Genomic DNA, 13,192 nt, shown 5'->3' on the forward strand with positions numbered 1-13,192 from the left:
TTTTTAATTTTTACAAACTTCTGTTGCCATTTAAACCCTCGGGCAGAATAATAAATATAAAGCAGAGAGTATCTGTTACTGGAAAGTTACCCCTAGAAATGCAATTTAGCTGAAATAATTGTTAATTCAGTACCAGGACTGAGATTCAGAGAAGGGAGCAATTGACCTCCATTTGTACACATTAAACTTCAAAGTTTGGGGCGATGTAATATTTTTTTTTTCTCAATGGATCCACATTCTGTAAAATGCCGGTTTTATGAAGGGAGAATTGTAGATAATTACATCTTTAGACCTCCTCAAAGTTTTTTAGGTTGAGTCTGTGTGTCAGAAATAATTGTGATGAATAGGAACAGGTTAGATTTCTTTGTTTCCTTGTCAGTATTGCTTCTTGGGCTTACATAAATATTCCCAGGCTGACTCTTAAGTCTGCTTCCAACAGAATAAAAACTGCTTGTAGATCCAATATGTCAGATTTTAACCCTCTTTCTGGGCCTATGCTTAACAGTCAAGGAAAAGAAGGAATTGTTTCTGAAATAGGATTTTATTTCTTTTTAATGATCGGTATTTGAAGCTACTCCAGATTTTTAGAATTTGAGAATTCTTTAGTGGGCAGAGTGAGTCGAAATTAAACAACAAATTCAAAGTGTTATATTGTTGGTACTAGGCATGCAGACCGAGTTTTTTCAGAGCAACTTATGCAACATAGATAACAGCCCTATCAAATGTAATGGGAGCTGCACAGTTGCAACTTTAGCGCAGTTTTGAAAGTCTCTGCTGTAGGGACTTTATGACACTATTTCAAAGCAATTTTGCAATATTTTTGTTTCCTTTTGCTGCAGCTGATCACAGACTTTTTCGTTGCAAGTTGTGATTGGCTTCATCTTTTCCATAGCCTGAGTCAAATTTAAATATATGTAATTTCTGAAATTCTGCGGCTTTAATAACAGTAGAGGATGGGGACTGGGAAGAGAAAACAAGGTCATAGCCTGGATTAAATATGCTTTTGATAGATTAAGTTTATTTTAGCAGTCTGGGCCTCTCTGGAATGAAGACTAGAGAAATTCACTGTTTTTTTTTTTAAGAGGTCGTATTTTCTGCAACTTTCATTCGGATCTGCTTTCTTCCTGTCATCATCTCCTTGGTCTCAAGAAAGACTGCCTGACTTGTTTATGTAAACCTGATGACAGAATTTGGACAAACAGGAAGGTAAGGAAATCACTATGCTTTTAATTCTAGGAGTAAGGCAAATATAATCCATATTTCAAGCAACATTTGGCTTTAATAATTGTTCTACAAAGGGAAGGGACATTTCCCAGACAGAGAGCAGCATTCATGGGGAGAGATTCAGAAAAGTGGAGAAGGTATATTCAATCCTTTGAGATTTATTTGTGCAAAAGTTAGCTTAAATGGAAAACAGAAACTACATATTGCTGTATAATTTTTTAATGGTCATAGCTTAGCCAAATCCCTGAGGATAAAATTCTTAAAGAAAATAAGCAACAAAAGGAATAAAATTAAAACAAAATAGTCTCAAGTGCTCTGTAAAACAATCTTGAAGACTATCCAGAAAGTACATCTGTTGTTGGATGATGGAAAAGTACATGATAAACAATCAAACAGCAGTGCCACTGGCACAGAAGAATACATTTTCAGATACTCAAGATAAAGTTGTGAAACATAATAATACTTACCTCTTATGTCTGTAGGTCTTAGTGCTTTACAGGATAAAACAGAGAACAACCAAAATCCCTTTCAATGTGGTGAAAGCCAATGCACAGGCATAATTTACTCAAGGTTATGTATCAGGGCTCTAACACACCTGGAAATTGAACCAAAGTCACCTATAGCCTAGACTGGTGCCTTACTTGGTAGATCTTGTCTCTCCAAAGCACACTGGGGCAAAACTCTGTCAGGTTTTTTGTAAGTGCATTTTCTTACCTCCACTTTCTTGAAAGATTAGAGGGCTCCTGGAGAGAGAATGCACAAGTATTTTGCTTTCTACCACCATGTAGCTGTGCAAAATGATTAGAATTATAATTAGATGTGATTGTATTATCTCATTAGTATTTTTTAGGTATACAGAAACAGCCCAACACCTGTTTCGATTCTTTCAGAATAGTGGCAGTAAGACTAGTTCAATGTGTGAGTGCTGGATGTTTAAATTTGAGAATTCAGCTGGTGGAGGGGAATCATGGGAGGTAAAGAGCTAGTGTGGCTAAATGTGTGCTTGGTACTGTCCCAACCTATCATCTTGGAGGATAAGTGAGGAGGATGGATGGACGCATGGGAATAGTGTTGACAGGGTCTGAATATACCTCAGCATGGTTGTAGGCTACCCAAGCAGCCAAACTCCTACAGAAGTTCAGTTACTGGATGCCCAGTGCTGGAAGCCCAGATCAGCACTTGCACACCTTCAGACTCTCTCTTTGAAACCAGTTATGCAAACTCTTCAGTCTTTCCTCAGGGTTGTGGGAGTGGGACATGGACAAAGAGTGAGTTACCCCCTCCAACATTGTTTATTTTTACAGGTCAAGTGAGGTCTTAGTGCAACATCTGTAAATATCTGAAAACCAGGCACCCAAATAGGGAGTGTATGAAGATCTAATTAAACTTTTCTAAGTTTTAGAAATGTGTGTGTATTTTGCTTCTTTAAAAGGACAAAGTGGAGAGACTTTTTAAATGGAAATCGTTCACTCTCCATGTAGTTACGTTGCTGCAGAACCAGGCCTGAGGAACCTGGACTGTGAGCATCCTCGTTGTTCACTCAACACAAGTCAGTCAAGGGTCAGGACGTGTTGGGATTACTATCACTGAAGCAAGTAATTTAAACAGGTTTACTCTGATCTAGTACTGTCATAAACCTGTGTGTGAGCTATGGCCAAGCCTAGGCACCAACCTTATAATTTTTACCATACTGAGTTGGTGTTTGCTGTGTTTCCTGCGAACAGGAGGTAAGAGTGAGGTTGCATTTCAGTCGCATGTAACTGTTTAATATGCAGACAAGCATAGTTAACTGGCAAGGGCAGAATGTTGCATGTCAATGTTTAATTCTCTACTCTACAATAAAATTTCTAGACCGCTTGCCAAAAATCACAGAGGAATAGAGCCATAAAGCTCCTCTAGTCAACAGTTTAGATTTGGAGTGACAATGCCAGGAGTCTGCTAAGTGTTAAGGCTTCCTTTGAGATGCAGGCTTTCAGCAACCATTGTTTTCATTTACTTACTTCAGCCAGTGTTTTGTAATCATCTGTGGAGGGTGAGAAGATACAACTAGTCTTCCTGACTTATAATTTAGATTCAATTTATAGCCTAGCCAACAGCTAGAGAGGGAAGGATCCATATTCAAGCACTTTCTTCCCTGGATCCATTTTTATCTTCTATGCCTGTGAGAGTGTTAAGGTGTTTGCCAGAGGTAACTATCTGATCTTCCATTTTGAAGCTGTTCCTTTGCCTGCATTCAGTAAAACAGGACCAGATCCTGGTCTCCTGAGAGAATGCCTTCAGCAGTGGTCAGTCATAGACTTCATTTTTGCTTTGTCTTCAGGTATTTCTGTATTTTAGACACAGCTGAAGAGGAAAGATTAAGAGCATGGGTTAAAGTTATTGAATTGTGCACACTGAGCATCAGGAGGAGCTAGGTACCTCTGTGTGCACATTACAAAGAAAATCTGAATACATCAGTCCTGCTGATGGAGGCTTAACTACGCAGGGACTTTAAGTGCCTACAGGATAAGGAAATGTCCGAACCAGATTTTAGAGATTCAGGTGTATAAGAATGCAGATCTCAAATTGAGAATCTTTAGTTGTTGTTTTTCCCCTCCACAGCTGAATTTGGTGGATAAATATACCTCAAAATTTTGGATACTGTTACTTTGACAAGTGGCAGATGTACCGTAACTATCTACTGCCTGTGGTGGTACTTGTCCATTCTTTAAGTGCTGTCTTTAATGATTTTCACATTGGGTAGCATATCTTGCTGCTTTAAAGGAGGGAAGATATGCAGCTGCAAATGTACGCAGTTGTGAGTGCAGAGACTAGTGTTTTCAAAATCGCTTGGAAAGTATTTGCACTCTACCAGTAATGATGTGCTAATATTCAATAATAGTGTATCATCACATATTAACTGATTCAATATTGTGAAACTCATCTTACAAAAAAAGTATAATTCCTCTGTTCTCCATCATGAAAATAGAAACTGCCTGTTAGGATTGGAAGAAGGCAATGATCAGGTTTTATTGCTGTGAGTAATTAAAGCTGACTGACCTGGTTCACTGACAGTCTGGTCATCCTGAATTTTTAGCAAGTTGGTAGAAATTAGTGGCTTTTGGTATTTTTCAAGATTTAAAAGGATAAGAATAATAACTCCATATTCAGTGAAGTTACTCATTCAGGAAATTATTTTAGAGTAATTTTAAATAGCATGGGAAATTGTCACAGTCAGAGAATCATAGAATCATAGAATGGTTAAGGTTGGAAGGGACCTTCAAAGGTCATCTAGTCCAACCCCCCCACGTCATATCTTGCTGTCTCATTGGAGACTTGAGACTGTTTTTTTTTTTTGTTTTACAAAAGAAGACCAGTCCCTGCTTCAAGGGGATGGAGGAAAGAACAAGAACCCCATCGTCTTGTGTACAATCAAAGCTATGATACCGAAAACTGGATCTGTTGATTTAGAGTTTCACTTAATTATTGTAAATTACTGATTTGAAAAGGGAATTGCAAATTAATTGATAGAGGAGGAGATGCTATTCAAATAATTGCTTAGCAATTGGAGAAAAAAAAAGATATAAAAAATATTTAGAAGAAAGAGTAGGCGATGAAGTAGACATTATGGTCTTGAGGTTATGACCCCGGTTTCTGGATGTCTCAAAAGAATGTGTGATCTATCCAAAATGTGTCAGGACTGAAAAAGAGAAAAGTTAGCCTGTCGTCTGATTTTAGGAGATATTTAGATACCATGATAGGCACTCTGTTTTGTTAACATGAAGACCACTTAACTTTGTTAGGATGTTGCTGCTACTCAGACATAAGTGCTAATGGATAATAGTGAAGCAAAGCAAAAAGGAACTATATTTGGAACATTTTTTCATTATTTTTTAGAGTGCTTGCACTTCCCTCCCGTTGTCCCATTTCCCCTGTGGCTTTACCGAGTGTCTCACTGGAGTCTTCTATAACTGAAGGGAAAAGCTGAAAAGATGCTTGTTAGCTAGTATAAAAAGAGTGGCAGTAGAAATCAACAAGCCAAAACTTCCAGCAGATAAATGAGCTGTTTATAGGTCAAATAGTAGTGAATCTTTTTTTTTCCTTTAATATTTCCAAATAACAGCAGACCCTCTCTTCCCCCCCAAAAAAATATTTTCCATTGGGTTATTGTATTCTGCCATCATTTGTATTTGTGGGTTCCATAATTAGCTTACAAGAATTAGCTTACAAGAAGTATTAGACATAAACACGGAAATTGCCATGATTTATTCTGAACTGAGACTATTCCCTGCTCTCATGGAGGTGTTGCAGCTATTTCAGAATAAGAGCTTCAGGAAGGGCACAAGAGGATTGTTTGCAGCTATTTCTGATCTATCTGGACAACAAGAATGGGAGAATAAAAAGTGAACTGAGAAGTCAACCAGGATGGAATTCTTGTATGTTATTTATACTTCACTGGCACTGGAAGTTTTAAACCATATGCACAAGTGCAAAAGATGTGTTGGTGTCACAAGAAAGGAAATTCCAGTAGACACATCAGTGCAGCTGTGTTTCCCATAAGCTAACATTTAAAATTGGTTTATTCTATATCGCATAGCATAGCAATAAAGGTTTGTAGGCAAGGGAAATCCTTATCTAGAAATAGAAGTATTAAGAATCAGGTTTAGGATAAATAATTGCTTGCAAGAAGAAGTCCGTGTCATTGGGGTTGCAATAAAAACTTAAGAGAAAGTAGGAATAGATTATAAAAAAAACACTGGAGTTTGGTTGTCTTGTCAGAAACATACTGAAGCTGAGGTGTCCTTAACAGTGAGTATCTACACTTAGAAGAAAAACAAATCTGAATTTGAATTCAAGGCAATAATAGGAAAACCATTAAAACTGAGACTAATGATAAGCTTCTGTTTGTCTGTTTGACACAGTATTAGTTAAGGCTCTTAAAGGAAGGTAATAAGAATTTAGGGCATCTATTAAAAAAAAATCAAACTTTCAGTAGTAAAACAGGCTTGTGGAGCTGAAAAAGAATGAGAAAAAAGGGAAAAAACCAACAGTAAGAGAGACAACATATCAAAAGAAGAATACAAAGGATAATAAAGGATCTGATAGAAACATGGGTTACAATATAATGTTTTTTTCAGCAGTAAAGGGGTGACATGACAGATGCAGCCATGGTCATGCGGTGCAGGACAATGCACTGCCTTCTGATAGTGAAAAAGCCTTTAATGGCAACTGTAAACTGGCCTATCAAGCCAGCTAATTTCTATAAAATCAGATAATCTTTCTCTTAAACATTTTCTTTTTTCAATAAACCTTTCATTCTTTCTAGATATCTAGAACTAGAAATACAAAATACCACAAAAAAAAAGGTATTATTAACTGTATTTCTGGATAACAAAAGTGAGAATGGGGGAACTTTTTTCAACTGCTTGAACCAGCTCCTTTTCAGGTCAATGTGTTTATCTAAACAGCTCATCCCTTTTTATCTCGAGCTCACTGATTACTGTTGCTTTACTTTTTTTTTCCTGCCAATTATTTTCCTAAAAGCCTCAAAGTTCTGTTTAAATCCTGAGTGAACATCAGGTAGTATGGTATGCTTGTTCTCTGCTTGCACTCGTCATTCTTTTGCACATCTTAGCTCTAGCGCAAAAGAGAGAGATATCTTATTTACAGAAGGTAGATGCGCGCTTGATTTCTCAGTCAATATTGTATGTCAATATTAAGACAATGTTAAGACAAGATAATTAAATACAGTTCTCATTAGATTGTGGTTCTGATGCTTCATTTTTAAGTCCTATACATAATATTAAAGTAAATTTCTTGAGATTTATTTATGCACCAGCTACTGATCTTTATGTCATCTGTAACTGAAGAAATTCAAATTAGTCAATCGGAAATCTTGGTCACTTTTGGTTTAAATTATTCAAGCATATTATTTTCATTTGGCTAGAGTTGCGGTAGAGGTTTAATTTTAACATGTATGTTAACTGTAGCTTGAGAAGCACATCTATATCATGCAGCGTCTTACATCTATGCTCTAGTATTATTTGTTTGACAAACATTAGTAATCTTACAAGCTTATTGTGCTTAAGACCTGTACTTGTCACAGTTAAAATGTATGATAGATAGCTGTATCTACGGAGCTCTAATTAATGCAGAACAAGTATAAATTAAAAGAATGTTTTCTTATTGCCAGTCGGATGTAGATTCTCATGAGGAAAGTAATAAAAATCCTGTTTCAAGTTCCCTAAGGAAATCACCCAGATGACATTTTTCAGCTTTCTTTATCTTCAGGTTTCTGGATTTGTTTGAACTGTGGAATGGTGGAGGAGAGAAGTCAGAGAAAGGTAAGAAAGAGACGCTCTCTTCCTAACTGAGGAAAATTCAGTGGGATTCCCTGAGTGGAATATAATATTCCTTTCCGTGAATATACCCTGCAGATGTGAAAACTGGATAAAGATTAGTAAGTTATTGTTGACATGATCAGTGTCAGGTAAAGCATCCCCAGAAAGAGAGAGATGCCTTTTGGATTTGACCTTGATGTAAGATATATGAAGAAAATTTATTTTCTTTTTGTTGCTGGTATTTTTATGTAATCTTGTAAGTGTGCGGCTCTGGATATGCTCTATTTGCTTTTATGTTATGACATGAGATACAGGTGATTTAAAATTAACTGGTCAATGGCAGTGCATTAATGCATGATATTCCTATGGGATATGAGGGTTTTGAAACACAGCAGCCTAATGTGTGGTTCCAAGATATCTGAAAAGTAACAAGTTACTTTTAATGTAGGAGTTTCTGGAAGAAGGGGGACGTTCCTTTGCATCCAGCAATATGCTGGGGAAAACCCTGAAGCACCAGTATCCCACTTTGGGAGATGATTCTACAGAGTCAATGATCTAGTGGTGAGGGACGAATACAGGCACATTCTCCAAAGTGATCTTTAGGTATTAGGACAAATATTTGAGGAGATGAATTTCAGAACACAGTGAGTGATAGCTCCAGCCAACATATCAGCTACTGACATTAAAAATAACTGTGTACTTCCTGGATTCTAAAGACTGCAGATCAGAGCTCCATGGTATGGGATAATCAGATCTATATTTCTTCTTTAAACTGTGCTAGCTGAAAATCTGACAATTCAAAATATTCTGTCCTTATAGGTAGGCTCACGTGCCAAAAACACAAAAGCAAAACAAAACCCCTAAAATCCAACAACTAAAAAACCACAAACCCCAAACAAGTTAATCAGAGCTAACCAAACATTAAAAATAATATTCACATCAGGTTTACAATCTGCATGAGACATCAAAACCATCATAGTATACTCTTTCTTTTTCATGCAGACCTTAAAATTTTGGATTTAGTTTAGTCTGGGATTTTTTTTAATTTTTTAAATTTTTTTTTAGAGACTGGAGATCTTTTGTACATGTGTATCTTCCTGAAGAAAGTGTTACTCAATTAACAACTCTATTAGATAAACTCGCTATGTCTGTAGCTTTTAATGAGGTAGATATCAAACAGAAAGAAATGTAGAATCTAGTCATTTTTGAGGAGCAGTGACAAATACAGAGTGAGAACGGAGCAGGAGGTTGCAGCAGCCCTGTTTCTTGCCTAGAAAGCTTTTGAATACATCACCTCTGCTTTGTGCCAACCTCAGCAACTTCAGGGTTGATGATTTGGGGCTACAAGGCAAGTGAGTTTCTAAAGAAGTGGGAACATGACAAAAGGTCACCCTGATATGTTGAGGTGCCCATGCCCTGGGCCACCCTTCCCACATGGAGCTGGCCTTCATGAGGTGCTTCAGATGCTCCCACAAAGCCTGGTGTTCTGGTTTTGTTAGTGAGGGGGGGCCTAAGGTGGTAGCTTCTGTAGGAAACTGCTAGAAGTCGCTCCTCTTTCTTCAGTGGACTCGGCCGGGCCTAGGGCGGACCCGCTGCTGGCCAAGGCCAAGCCACTTGGTAGCAGAATGTCCCATGATAACGCCTCTGCGATAACGTATTTAAGTAGGGGAAAACAGGAAAAAAAGGAGGAGAAGATGTGAAGCAGCTGAGCGGGGGGCAGAGAGGGGGAGGCGCGAGCCTCATGGGCCTTGCAGGCCTCACCCTCTGGCCTCCCGCCAGGCAGCCAACTGGGCCCAACTCGGCCCGGCCTGGCTGCAAGAAGTGGAGAGGAGATGAGAAGTGAATAAGATGTAAAAAGGATCCTGAGAGGCGTCTGCCAGCCTGTTGTGAGGAACGGCTGCAGACGCCAAGGTCAGTGAAGAAGGAGGGGGAGGAGTAATGGGGCTTCTGGCCAAGATTCCTCTGCAACTCATGGTGAAGACCATGGTGGAGCAGGTTGTCCCCCTGCAGCCCATGGAGGTCCACGGAGGGGCAGAGATCCACCTGCAGCCCGTGGAGGACACCACGCTGGAGCAGGTGGAGGCCTGAAGGAGGCTGTGGCCCGTGGAGGGCCCGCTGGGACAGCTGTTCTAGAGGGACTGCACCTCGTGGAAGAGATGACCCACGCCGGAGCAGTTTCACGAAGGACTGTGGCCCGTGGGAGGGACCCCACGCTGGAGCAGAGGAGGAATGCAAGGAGTTCTTCCCCCGACAATGATACAGCGGCGTAAAACAACGCGTGATGAACTGACCGTGACCCCCATTCCCTTTCCCCTCCCCGTGCCGCTCGGGAGGGGAAGGTAGTAGAGATAATGTTAAGCCCGGGAAGAGGGAGGGGTGGGGGGAGGTTATCTTGTTCCCTGTCTCATTCTCCTGCTAGTTTTAGAAATAAATGAATAGTTTTCCCCAAGTCGAGTCTGTTTTGCCCGTGACGGTAACTTTAAGGATTTCTCCCCGTCCTTATCTCAAACCTTGAGCCGTTTTTCTTATATCATCTCCCCCTATTCTCTCGGAGGGTAGGGGGAGCGAGAGAGAGACTGCGTAGTCTGGTCCTGATCGGGGCTGAACTACGACACCTGGGCACAAGAGACTCCTGCTGCCGGCACTGCAGCATGAGCCCAGGGCTTCCTTGACACGGGGGACCTCATAAGCAGGCTCACAACTGTAAACCACCTCCCTTGCCCTGTCTGCCCGTTGGCAGAGCCAGAGGGAGAAATGTTTGTTATTTTGAACACTATGTTGGTGTTCATAAAATGGAAGCTGCCCTTCTACTACCAACACTACAATCAGTAGTATTGGTAAATATGAACAAGCATATACTGTTGAACTGGCAAACAGATTTCTGGAGTCCATTGGCCAAATTTATAGCATGCCAGAAGATAAATGGGCCGGATGTAGGTCTACTCAGTATTCATAAACAATAGTACGCTAATGCGCGCAGACAAAGGTGAGTTAACATGATGAGAGCAAAGTTCTGATGCAATCAACATCACATGAAATTACCTCTTTCTTTTTCTGTAGATGCTAAGGGACATAGCTAATTTTAAGTATAAGCTCTGTCCACACAGCTGTACAAAATGCCACATTTCAGGTACAACAGAAGTAATGAAACAGACCTGTAGTCTTGCCTGTCTGCCCCATCCCAGCCCCTGCACTGAAACTGCAGCAGTCCAGCTCTGAAAGCCACATGCAAATACGCATCTAAGGAACAACAGTTAGACTTAACTAAATGACCACTCATTTAAATACACTCTGTCATCCTGAGGACTGATTCTTTTTAAAGAGCAGCTCCAAGGATATGATAGGAGGGATTGCGTGGTGGTAAGATCGGTGTAAATAGGATCAGAAATAGATTCATTATCTCTAATTAGGGACTGTAGTGTGATCTTATTTCATTGCACTGTACACAGGCTGTACGGCTGTTTTTCCATGTGACAGAGTTTGGTTTTGGGCACTTAATTTGCATATAGAATTAATGGTAATGCATCCAAGAACTGATATTGTTAATATACAGCATTAGCATAGCTTGCTCTGTCCCCAGCTTCTGCTCAGAATAGGATTCCAAAAAGAGAGAAAACAGCTCAGACTCAGTGGAGTAATGGTATATTCAGTCTTCTATAGTGAACCTTTTCAGCCCAATGAATGTCGAAAACAGATATTATTACTTACTTTTCATGGTAGTGATTTCAACTGATTGCACATTTCTATCAGGGTATAACATTTGCTCTTCCTGGAAGGAGGAAAATTCTGCAGGCAGATTTTTGCATGTCTTTAAACCTTTCACCAGCTGACTATCCCCCAAGGTTTAATAGCTGGTAGACATCTGTAAGCAAAAGTATGAGAAAAGAGTTCATCAAGGAACTGTATCATGTTTCCAACATGTGGCAACATGAGTGCCTCTTCACCATCTGTTATTTGTGTGAGGATTTTATTATGTAAATGACGGTACACACTGCGCTCTAAACAAAGGAAAATGATTCCCCTTACAGTATGTTGCGACTGCCAGGCTTCTGTGTCAGCCCTGAAACAAATAATGAAAACAACAGAGAAGCAGCAGACAGAATATGTTGGGCTCTTCTACTTGTCTGCTCAAAATGGAGCAAACCTCTTCAGGAAGAATTTCTGTCTAACATGTATTGTGACTCATAAAGATACACAGTTAATGAAACAGCGAACAGTAGACAGATGAAACTAAATCAAGGTGGGGTTTCAAGGCTTAAAATATATTGAAGAGAGAATCCTACAAAACTATGGAGAGTCCTAAAACTCTCTGGTCTCACTGAGAGCCAAAAACATGGAACTGGACCACTAAATCATCTGCAATAGATAAAAAAAGTATTGTCATGGGATAGGGTTGGAAGCACATGTCCTGCCCTAAATCTTGGTTTAAAGTTTTCTATTAAATTACCAATTTAAATTGAAATGTAATTATCTTAAGTGACATTTTTGGCAACTGTGATGAAAAAAGAATCCCTGTGCCACACTGGATGAAGTGAAAACCCACAGGAGTTCTAACACTGGCTCTTAATCAAAGTCTACAAAGACACAAAGGTTTTGAGCTAATCTATGCCAAGCCATGTTGGACAGCATGGCACTGCCTAGAGCATCCTTCTGGTGGCATTTAAAGCACCTGATGCCCCTGGAAAAGAAATTGTATCCAAGGCTGTAAATTCTCTGTTTTCCTTATATCCATCTACCAACCAATAGCGGCTACTCTGTTAGCAACATAATATTTCACGGGAAAGAAAAGGCACTATTATTTTTATTTTATTAGTTTGTTTATTATGTGACATCCAGGTGGTTATCTGCACACACACTCTTCCTCATTGTGTGTTTCATGTGGTTTAATATAATTAAACTATCATTGCATTCATTGATTTAACTCAAATCTTAATTTGATAATTGGAAAAGGTATGCATTGGGGATTAGTTGTTATTCCGAGTGAACTTAAACAGAAGTAACTGAAGCCAGTGCCAAACTTGACCAAATTCATTATTTCAGGGTGTTTGGTTACTGCCTCCATTGCCTTTATGTAATTTCTTACACTTGTATTTGTCAGCTGTTCCTGACTTAATTATGATTAAGTGTTGAACTTTACAGATAGCTAACTGATGGTACTGATGTTATTGATTAGTTGTTTTTATTAATGTATTAAATTTTGTGTTTGCAACAGGAACATATTTCATGATAGAGCAGCTAATAATTGGAGAACTCTGCCATGAAGCTATCAAGCAGCCCAGCTTTAGCAGGTATTCCTTTTCTTTCAGTTGAACTTTTTTTTTTCCTGTTTATTTATTCATTTACATCTGATTTTCTTAAGGATACTTCTGAAGTGTTTTCATGCTAAAAGACAAACCTGTGTTACTTTCTAACAGGTAGCAGCAAGAGAACAGAATACCACTACCACTTACACCTAAAAACACAAGTACTACAACTGGCTTTTTTTTTCCTTTTTTTTCCTTTTTTTTGTGAGGTCCTTAAAATCAAAATCTATAATTTTTATTAGTGCCTGTTGTCATGTTTGGTTTGCAGAGTTAGAAATCAATGGCAACCATAATCCAATGCCTCAAGCCAAACAATTTGGTTCAAGTTTGCAAATGTGACATAAG

General features: G+C 39.1%; 1 long non-coding RNA gene across 1 annotated transcript; it reads left to right on the top strand.

Moving 5' to 3' along the window:
- The first annotated feature begins 1,079 nt into the window (after positions 1-1,079).
- Positions 1,080-12,832, top strand: LOC147602245 (uncharacterized). The gene is made up of 3 exons (XR_015259376.1): positions 1,080-1,206; positions 7,495-7,547; positions 12,757-12,832. It is a non-coding gene; the product is annotated as an uncharacterized LOC147602245 (long non-coding RNA).
- Positions 12,833-13,192: the final 360 nt, after the last annotated feature.

This window comes from Chlamydotis macqueenii, chromosome 1, assembly GCF_036417535.1.
Source record: "Chlamydotis macqueenii isolate bChlMac1 chromosome 1, bChlMac1.mat, whole genome shotgun sequence".
Lineage (NCBI taxonomy): Eukaryota > Metazoa > Chordata > Aves > Otidiformes > Otididae > Chlamydotis > Chlamydotis macqueenii.